Here is a 12,100-nt window from a genome sequence, read left to right on the forward strand (position 1 = left end):
ATTATGATTTATGAATTAGGGTTCAATTTTCAGCACTCTTCGATTGTTTCATGAACACCGTTTCTTAGAAATTAATTCTATTCTAATTCATTGTGCCTGATCATTACACACGGAAACTTCAAAAAATGTTGACCGTGACTCGGATTTTTTAGCATGTACTTCAAACGTCACAGATTAGGATTTATGAATAAGGGTTCGATTTTCAGCACTGTTCTATTGTTTTCTGCACACAGTTTCTTAGAAATTAATTCTATTCTAATTCATTATGCCTGATCATTACACACGGAAATTTTAAAAGATGTTGACCGTGACTCGGATTTTTTAGCATGTACTTCAAATGTAACTGATTAGGATTTCTGAATTAGCGTTCGATTTTCATCACTCTTCAATTGTTTCATGCACACCGTTTCTTAGAAATGAATTCTATTCTAATTCATTGTGCCTGATCATTACACACGGAAATTTAAAAAAATGTTGACCGTGACTCGGATTTTTTAGCATGTACTTCAAACGTCACAGTTTATGATTTATGAATTAGGGTTCGATTTTAAGCACTCTTCTATTGTTTCCTGCACATCGTTTCATAGAAATTTAATTCTATTCTAATTCATTGTGCCTGATCATTACACACGGTAATTTAAAAAAATATTGACCGTGACTCGGATTTTTTAACATGTACTTCAAACGTCACAGATTAGAATTTATGAATTAGGGTTCGATTTTCAGCACTCTTCTATTGTTTCCTCCACACCGTTTCTTAGAAATTAATTTTATATAATTCATTGTGCCTGATCATTACACACGAAAATTTCAACAAATGTTGACCGTGACTCGGATTTTTTAGCATGTACTTCAAACGTCACAGATTAGGATTTATGAATTAGGGTTCGATTTTCAGCACTCTTCAATTGTTTCCTGCACATCGTTTCATAGAAATTAATTCTATTCTAATTCATTGTGCCTGATCATTACACACGGAAATTTCAAAAAATGTTGACCGTGACTCGGATTTTTTAGCATGTACTTCAAACGTCACAGATTAGGATTTATGAATTAGGGTTCGATTTTCAGCACTATTCTATTGTTTCCTGCACACAGGTTTTTTAGAAATTAATTCTATTCTAATTCATTATGCCTGATCATTACACACGGAAATTTAAAAAAAATCTTGACCGTGACTCGGATTTTTTAGCATGTACTTCAAACGTAACAGATTAGGATTTAGGAATTAAGGTTCGATTTTCAGCACTCTTCTATTGTTTCATGCACACCGTTTCTTAGAAATTAATTATATTCTAATTCATTGGGCGTGATCATTACACACGGAAATTTAAAAAAATCTTGACCGTGACTCGGATTTTTTAGCATGTACTTCAAACGTAACAGATTAGTTTTTATGAATTAGGGTTCGATTTTAAGCACTCTTCTATTGTTTCCTGCACACCGTTTCTTAGAAATTAACTCTATTCTAATTCATTGTGCCTAATCATTACACACGAAAATTTCAAGAAATGTTGACCGTGAATCGGATTTTTTAGCATGTACTTCAAACGTAACAGATTAATTTTTATGAATTAGGGTTCGATTTTAAGCACTTTTCTATTGTTTCCTGCACACCGTTTCTTAAAAACTAATTCTATTCTAATTCATTGTGCCTGATTAACACACGAAATTTCAAAAAATGTTGACCGTGACTCGGATTTTTTAGCATGTACTTCAAACGTCACAGATTAGGATTTATGAATTAGGGTTCGATTTTCTGCACTCTTCTATTGTTTCATGCACACAGTTTCTTAGAAATTAATTCTATTCTAATTCATTGTGCCTGATCATTACACACGGAAACTTCAAAAAATGTTGACCGTGATTCGGATTTTTTAGCATGTACTTCAAACGTCACAGATTAGGATTTATGAATTAGGGTTCGATTTTCAGCACTGTTCTATTGTTTCCTGCACACAGTTTCTTAGAAATTAATTCTATTCTAATTCATTATGCCTGATCATTACACACGGAAATTTAAACAAATCTTGACCATGACTCGGATTTTTTAGCATGTACTTCAAACGTAACAGATTAGGATTTATGAATTAGGGTTCGATTTTAAGCACTCTTCTATTGTTTCCTGCACACCGTTTCTTAGAAATTAACTCTATTCTAATTCATTGTGCCTAATCATTACACACGAAAATTTCAAAAAATGTTGACCGTGAATCGGATTTTTTAGCATGTACTTCAAACGTAACAGATTAATTTTTATGAATTAGGGTTCGATTTTAAGCACTTTTCTATTGTTTCCTGTACACCGTTTCTTAAAAACTAATTCTATTCTAATTCATTGTGCCTGATTAACACACGAAAATTTCAAAAAATGTTGACCGTGACTCGGATTTTTTAGCATGTACTTCAAACGTCACAGATTAGGATTTATGAATTAGGGTTCGATTTTCAGCACTCTTCTATTGTTTCCTGCACACCGTTTCTTAGAAATTAATTCTATTCTAATTCATTGTGCCTGATCATTACACACGGAAAATTAAAAAAATGTTGACCGTGACTCGGATTTTTTAGCATGTACTTCAAATGTCACAGATTAGGATTTATGAATTAGGGTTCGATTTTCAGCACTGTTCTATTGTTTCCTGCACACAGTTTCTTAGAAATTAATTCTATTCTAATTCATTATGCCTGATCATTACACACTGAAATTTCAAAAAATGTTGACCGTGACTCGGATTTTTTAGCATGTACTTCAAATGTAACTGATTAGGATTTCTGAATTAGCGTTCGATTTTCATCACTCTTCAATTGTTTCATGCACACCGTTTCTTAGAAATGAATTCTATTCTAATTCATTGTGCCTGATCATTACACACGGAAATTTAAAAAAATGTTGACCGTGATTCGGATTTTTTAGCATGTACTTCAAACGTAACAGATTAGTTTTTATGAATTAGGGTTCGATTTTAAGCACTCTTCTATTTTTTCATGCACACCGTTTCTTAGAAATTAATTCTATTCTAATTCATTGTGCGTGATGATTACACACGGAAATTTCAAAAAATGTTGACCGTGACTCGGATTTTTTAGCATGTACTTCAAATGTAACTGATTAGGATTTATGAATTAGGGTTCGATTTTCATCACTCTTCAATTGTTTCATGCACACCGTTTCTTAGAAATGAATTCTATTCTAATTCATTGTGCCTGATCATTACACACGGAAATTTAAAAAAATGTTGACCGTGACTCGAATTTTTTAGCATGTACTTCAATCGTCACAGATTAGTATTTATGAATTAGGGTTCGATTGTCTGCACTCTTCTATTGTTTCATGCACACCGTTTCTTAGAAATTAATTCTATGCTAATTCATTGTGCCTGATCTTTACACACGGAAATTTAAAAAAATGTTGACCGTGACTCGGATTTTTTAGCATGTACTTCAAATGTCTCAGATTATGATTTATTAATTAGGGTTCAATTTTCAGCACTCTTCGATTGTTTCATGAACACCGTTTCTTAGAAATTAATTCTATTTTAATTCATTGTGCCTGATCATTACACACGGAAACTTCAAAAAATGTTGACCGTGACTCGGATTTTTTAGCATGTACTTCAAACGTCACAGATTAGGATTTATGAATAAGGGTTCGATTTTCAGCACTGTTCTATTGTTTCCTGCACACAGTTTCTTAGAAATTAATTCTACTCTAATTCATTATGCCTGATCATTACACACGGAAATTTTAAAAGATGTTGACCGTGACTCGGATTTTTTAGCATGTACTTCAAATGTAACTGATTAGGATTTCTCAATTAGCGTTCGGTTTTCATCACTCTTCAATTGTTTCATGCACACCGTTTCTTAGAAATGAATTCTATTCTAATTCATTGTGCCTGATCATTACACACGGAAATTTAAAGAAATGTTGACCGTGACTCGGATTTTTTAGCATGTACTTCAAACGTCACAGATTATGATTTATGAATTAGGGTTCGATTTTAAGCACTCCTCTATTGTTTCCTGCACATCGTTTCATAGAAATTAATTCTATTCTAATTCATTGTGCCTGATCATTACGAACGGAAATTTTAAAAAATGTTGACCGTGACTCGGATTTTTTAGCATGTACTTCAAACGTAACAGATTAGGATTTATGAATTAGGGTTCGATTCTATTCACTCTTCTATTGTTTCCTGCACACCGTTTCTTAGAAATTAATTCTATTCTAATTCATTATACCTGATCATTACCCACGGAAATTTAAAAAAATGTTGACCGTGACTCGGATTTTTTAGCATGTACTTCAAACGTCACAGATTAGGATTTATGAATTAGGGTTCGATTTTCAGCACTCTTCTATTGTTTCATGCACACCGTTTCTTAGAAATTAATTCTATTCTAATTCATTGTGCCTGATAATTACACATGAAAATTTCAAAAAATGTTGACCGTGACTCGGATTTTTTAGCATGTACTTCAAGCGTCACAGATTAGGATTTATGAATTAGGGTTCGATTTTCTGCACTCTTCTATTGTTTCATGCACACCGTTTCTTAGAAATTAATTCTATTCTAATTCATTGTGCCTGATCATTACACACGGAAACTTCAAAAAATGTTGACCGTGACTCGGATTTTTTAGCATGTACTTCAAACGTTACAGATTAGGATTTATGAATTAGGGTTCGATTTTCAGCACTGTTCTATTGTTTCCTGCACAGAGTTTCTTAGAAATTAAGTCTATAATAATTCATTATGCCTGATCATTACATACGGAAATTTCAAAAAATATTGACCGTGACTCGGATTTTTTAGCATGTACTTCAAACGTCACAGATTAGGATTTATGAATTAGGGTTCGATTTTCAGCACTGTTCTATTGTTTCCTGCACACAGTTTCTTAGAAATTAATTCTATTCTAATTCGTTATGCCTGATCATTACACACGCAAATTTCAAAAAATGTTGACCGTGACTCGGATTTTTTAGCATGTACTTCAAATGTAACTGATTAGGATTTCTGAATTAGCGTTCGATTTTCATCACTCTTCAATTGTTTCATGCACACCGTTTCTTAGAAATCAATTCTATTATAATTCATTGTGCCTGCTCATTACACACGAAAGTTTCAAAAAATGTTGACCGTGACTCGGATTTTTTAGCATGTACTTCAAACGTAACAGATTAGGTTTTATGAATTAAGGTTCGATTTTAAGAACTTTTCTATTGTTTCCTGCACACCGTTTCTAAGAAACTAATTTTATTCTAAATCATTGTGCCTGATCAACAAACGAAAATTTCAAAAAATCTTGACCGTGACTCGGATTTTTTAGCATGTACTTCAAATGTCACAGATTATAATTTATGAATTAGGGTTCGATTTTCAGCACTCTTCTATTGTTTCCTCCACACCGTTTCTTAGAAATTAATTCTATTCTAATTCATTGTGCCTGATCATTACACACGGAAAATTAAAAAAATGTTGACTGTGACTCGGATTTTTTAGCATGTACTTCAAACGTCAAAGATTAGTATTTATGACTTAGGGTTCGATTTTCTGCACTCTTCTATTGTTTCCTGCACATCGTTTCTTAGAAATTAATGCTATTCTAATTCATTGTGCCAAATCATTACACACGAAAATTTCAAAACATGTTGACCGTGAATCCGATTTTTTAGCATGTACTTCAAACGTAACAGATTAGTTTTTATGAATTAGGGTTCGATTTTAAGCACTCTTCTATTGTTTCATGCACACCGTTTCTTAGAAATTAATTCTATTCTAATTCATTGTGCCTGATCATTACACACGAAAATTTAAAAAAATCTTGACCGTGACTCGGATTTTTTAGCATGTACTTCAAACGTAACAGATTAGGTTTTATGAATTAAGGTTCGATTTTAAGCACTTTTCTACTGTTTCCTGCACACCGTTTCTTAGAAACTAATTCTATTCTAATTCGTTATGCCTGATCATTACACACGGAAATTTAAAAAAATGTTGACCGTGACTCGGATTTTTTAGCATGTACTTCAAATGTAACTGATTAGGATTTCTGAATTAGCGTTCGATTTACATCACTCTTCAATTGTTTCATGCACACCGTTTCTTAGAAATTAATTCTATTATAATTCATTGTGCCTGCTCATTACACACGAAAGTTTCAAAAAATGTTGACCGTGACTCGGATTTTTTAGCATGTACTTCAAACGTAACAGATTAGGTTTTATGAATTAAGGTTCGATTTTAAGAACTTTTCTATTGTTTCCTGCACACCGTTTCTAAGAAACTAATTTTATTCTAAATCATTGTGCCTGATCAACAAACGAAAATTTCAAAAAATCTTGACCGTGACTCGGATTTTTTAGCATGTACTTCAAACGTCACAAATTATGATTTATGAAATAGGGTTCGATTTTCAGCACTCTTCTATTGTTTCCTGCACACCGTTTCTTAGAAATTAATTCTATTCTAATTCATTGTGCCTGATCATTACACACGGAAAATTAAAAAAATGTTGACCGTGACTCGAATTTTTTAGCATGTACTTCAAACGTCACAGATTAGTATTTATGAATTAGGGTTCGATTTTCTGCACTCTTCTATTGTTTCCTGCACATCGTTTCTTAGAAATTAATGCTATTCTAATTCATTGTGCCTAATCATTACACACGAAAATTTCAAAACATGTTGACCGTGAATCCGATTTTTTAGCATGTACTTCAAACGTAACAGATTAGTTTTTATAAATTAGGGTTCGATTTTAAGCACTCTTCTATTGTTTCATGCACACTGTTTCTTAGAAATTAATTCTATTCTAATTCATTGTGCCTGATCATTACACACGAAAATTTAAAAAAATGTTGACCGTGACTCGGATTTTTTAGCATGTACTTCAAACGTAACAGATTAGGTTTTATGAATTAAGGTTCGATTTTAAGCACTTTTCTACTGTTTCCTGTACACCGTTTCTTAGAAACTAATTCTATTCTAATTCATTGTGCCTGATCAACACACGAAAATTTCAAAAAATGTTGACCGTGACTCGGATTTTTTAGCATGTACTTCGAACGTCACCGATTAGGATTTATGAATTAGGGTTTGATTTTCTGCACTCTTCTATTGTTTCATGCACATCGTTTCTTAGAAATTAATTCTATTCTAATTCATTGTGCCTGATCATTACACACGGAAACTTCAAAAAATGTTGACCGTGACTCGGATTTTTTAGCATGTACTTCAAACGTAACAGATTAGGATTTATGAATTAGGGTTGGATTTTTAGCACTCTTCTATTGTTTCCTGCACACCGTTTCTTAGAAATTAATTCTATTCTAATTCATTGTGCCTGATCATTACACACGGAAATTTCAAAAAATGTTGACCGTGACTCGGATTTTTTAGCAAGTACTTCAAACGTAACAGATTAGGATTTATGAATTAGGGTTTGATTTTAAGCACTCTTCTATTGTTTCCTGCACACCGTTTCTTAGAAATTAATTTCATATTCTAATTCATTATACCTGATCATTACCCACGGAAATTTAAAAAAATGTTGACCGTGACTCGGATTTTTTAGCATGTACTTCAAACGTAACAGATTAGGTTTTATGAATTATGGTTCGATTTTAAGAACTTTTCTATTGTTTCCTGCACACCGTTTCTAAGAAACTAATTCTATTCTAATTCATTGTGCCTTATCAACACACGAAAATTTCAAAAAATCTTGACCGTGACTCGGATTTTTTAGCATGTACTTCAAACGTCACAGATTATGATTTATGAATTAGGGTTCGATTTTCAGCACTCTTCTATTGTTTCCTGCACACCGTTTCTTAGAAATTAATTCTATTCTAATTCATTGTGTCTGATCATTACACACGGAAATTTAAAAAAATGTTGACCGTGACTCGAATTTTTTAGCATGTACTTCAAACGTCACAGATTAATATTTATGAATTAGGGTTCGATTTTCTGCACTCTTCTATTGTTTCCTGCACATCGTTTCTTAGAAATTAATGCTATTCTAATTCATTGTGCCTAATCATTAAACACGAAAATTTCAAAACATGTTGACCGTGAATCCGATTTTTTAGCATGTACTTCAAACGTAACAGATTAGTTTTTATAAATTAGGGTTCGATTTTAAGCACTCTTCTATTGTTTCATGCACACCGTTTCTTAGAAATTAATTCTATTCTAATTCATTGTGCCTGATCATTACACACGAAAATTTAAAAAAATGTTGACCGTGACTCGGATTTTTTAGCATGTACTTCAAACGTAACAGATTAGGTTTTATGAATGAAGGTTCGATTTTCAGCACTCTTCTATTGTTTCCTGCACACCGTTTCTTAGAAATTAATTATATTCTAATTCATTGGGCCTCATCATTACACACGGCAATTTGAAAAAATGTTGACCGTGACTCGGATTTTTTAGCATGTACTTCAAATGTAACTGATTAGGATTTCTGAATTAGCGTTCGATTTTCATCACTCTTCAATTCTTTCATGCACACCGTTTCTTAGAAATGAATTCTATTCTAATTTATTGTGCCTGATCATTACACACGGAAATTTAAAAAAATGTTGACCGTGACTCATATTTTTTAGCATGTACTTCAAACGTAACAGATTAGGATTTATGAATTAGGGTTCGATTTTTAGCACTCTTCTATTGTTTCCTGCACACCGTTTCTTAGAAATTAATTCTATTCTAATTCATTGTGCCTGATCATTACACACGGAAATTTCAAAAAATTTTGACCTTTACTCGGATTTTTTAGCAAGTACTTCAAACGTAACAGATTAGGATTTATGAATTAGGGTTCGATTTTAAGCACTCTTCTATTGTTTCCTGCACACCGTTTCTTAGAAATTAATTCTATTCTAATTCATTATAACTGATCATTACCCACGGAAATTTAAAAAAATGTGGACCGTGACTCGGATTTTTTAGCATGTACTTCAAACGTCACAGATTAGGATTAATGAATTAGGGTTCGATTTTCAGCACTCTTCTATTGTTTCATGCACACCGTTTCTTAGAAATTAATTCTATTCTAATTCATTGTGCCTGATCATTACACACGGAAACTTCAAAAAATGTTGACCGTGACTCGGATTTTTTAGCATGTACTAGAAAACGTCACAGATTAGGATTTATGAATTAGGGTTCGATTTTCAGCACTATTCTATTGTTTCCTGCACACCGTTTCTTAGAAATTAATTCTATTCTAATTCATTATGCATGATCATTACACACGAAAATTTAAAAAAATGTTGACCGTGACTCGGATTTTGGAGAATGTATTTCAAACATCACAGATTTGGATTTATGAATTAGGGTTCCATTTTCATCACTTTTCTATTGTTTCATGCACACCGTTTATTAGAAATTAATTCTATTATAATTCATTGTGCCGTATCATTACACACGAAAGTTTCAAAAAATGTTGATCGTGACTCGGATTTTTTAGCATGTACTTCAAACGTCACAGATTATGATTTATGAATTAGGGTTCGATTTTAAGCACTCTTCTATTGTTTCCTGTACATCGTTTCATAGAAATTAATTCTATTCTAATTCATTTTGCCTGATCATTACACACGGAAATTTCAAAAAATGTTGACCGTGACTCGGATTTTTCAGCATGTACTTCAAACGTAACAGATTAGGATTTATGAATTAGGGTTCGATTTTAAGCACTCTTCTATTGTTTCCTGCACTCCGTTTCTTAGAAATTAATTCTATTCTAATTCATTATACCTATTCATTACCCACGGAAATTTAAAAAAATGTTGACCGTGACTCGGATTTTTTAGCATGTACTTCAAACGTAAAAGATTCGGATTTATGAATTAGGGTTCGATTTTGAGCACTCTTCTATTGTTTCCTGCACACCGTTTCTTAGAAATTAATTCTATTCTAATTCATTGTGCCTGATCATTACACACGGAAATTTAAAAAAATGTTGACCGTGACTCAGATTTTTTAGCATGTACTTCAAACGTAACAGATTAGGATTTATGAATTAGGGTTCGATTTTTAGCACTCTTCTATTGTTTCCTACACACCGTTTCTTAGAAATTAATTCTATTCTAATTCATTGTGCCTGATCATTACACACGGAAACTTCAAAAAATGTTGACCGTGACTCGGATTTTTTAGCATGTACTTCAAACGTCACAGATTAGGATTTATGACTTAGGGATCAATTTTCAGCACTGTTCTATTGTTTCATGCACACCGTTTCTTAGAAATTAATTCTATTCTAATTCATTGTGCCTGATCATTACACACGGAAACTTCAAAAAATGTTGACCGTGACTCGGATTTTTTAGCATGTACTTCAAACGTCACAGATTCGGATTTATGAATTAGGGTTCGATTTTCAGCACTGTTCTTTTGTTGTCTGCACACAGTTTCTTAGAAATTAATTCTATTCTAATTCATTGTGCCTGATAATTACAATCGGAAAATTAAAAAAATGTTGACCGTGACTCGGATTTTTTAGCATGTACTTCAAACGTAACAGATTAGGATTTATGAATGAGGGTTCTTTTTTAAGCACTCTTCTATTGTTTCCTGCACACCGTTTCTAAGAAATTAATTCTATTCTAATTCATTGTGCCTGATCATTACGCACGGAAATTTCAAAAAATGTTGACCGTGACTCAGATTTTTTAGCATGTACTTCAAACGTAACAGATTAGGGTTTATGAATTAGGGTTCGATTTTTAGCACTCTTCTATTTTTTCCTGCACACCGTTTCTTAGAAATTAATTCTATTCTAATTCATTGTTCCTGATCATTACACACGGAAATTTCAAAAAATGTTGACCGTGACTCGGATTTTTTAGCATGTACTTCAAACGTAACAGATTAGGATTTATGAATTAGGGTTCGATTTTAAGCACTCTTCTATTGTTTCCTGCACACCGTTTCTTAGAAATTAATTCTATTCTAATTCATTATCCCTGATAATTACCCACGGAAATTTAAAAAAATGTTGACCGTGACTCGGATTTTTTAGCATGTACTTCAAACGTCACAGATTAGGATTTATGAATTAGGGTTCGATTTTCAGCACTCTTCTATTGTTTCATGCACACCGTTTCTTAGAAATTAATTCTATTCTAATTCATTGTGCCTGATCATTACACACGGAAACTTCAAAAAATGTTGACCGTGACTCGGATTTTTTAGCATGTACTTCAAACGTCACAGATTAGGATTTATGACTTAGGGATCGATTTTCAGCACTGTTCTATTGTTTCCTGCACACAGTTTCTTAGAAATTAATTCTATTCTAATTCATTATGCATGATCAATACACACGGAAATTTAAAAAAATGTTGACCGTGACTCGGATTTTGGAGAATGTATTTCAAACGTCACAGATTAGGATTTATGAATTAGGGTTCCATTTTCAGCACTCTTCTATTGTTTCATGCACACCGTTTCTTAGAAATTAATTCTATTATAATTCATTGTGCCTGATCATTACAATCGGAAAATTAAAAAAATGTTGACCGTGACTCGGATTTTTTAGCATGTACTTCAAACGTCACAGATTAGTATTTATGAATTTGGGTTCGATTTTCTGCACTCTTCTATTGTTTCCTGCACATCGTTTCTTAGAAATTAATTCTATTCTAATTCATTGTGCCTGATCATTACACACGGAAATTTCAAAAAATGTTGACCGTGTCTCGGATTTTTTAGCATGTACTTCAAACGTAACAGATTAGGATTTATGAATTAGGGTTCGATTTTAAGCACTCTTCTATTGTTTCCTGCACATCGTTTCTTAGAAATTAATTCTATTTTAATTCATTATACCTGATCATTACCCACGAAAATTTAAAAAAATGTTGACCGTGACTCGGATTTTTTAGCATGTACTTCAAACGTAACAGATTAGGATTTATGAATTAGGGTTCAATTTTAAGCACTCTTCTATTGTTTCCTGCACACCGTTTCTTAGAAATTAATTCTATTCTAATTCATTATACCTGATCATTACCCACGGAAATCTAAAAAAATGTTGACCGTGACTCGGATTTTTTAGCATGTACTTCAAACGTCAC

Source organism: Cucurbita pepo, chromosome 19, assembly GCF_057944985.1.
Source record: "Cucurbita pepo subsp. pepo isolate OVF chromosome 19, ASM5794498v1, whole genome shotgun sequence".
Classification (NCBI taxonomy): domain Eukaryota; kingdom Viridiplantae; phylum Streptophyta; class Magnoliopsida; order Cucurbitales; family Cucurbitaceae; genus Cucurbita; species Cucurbita pepo.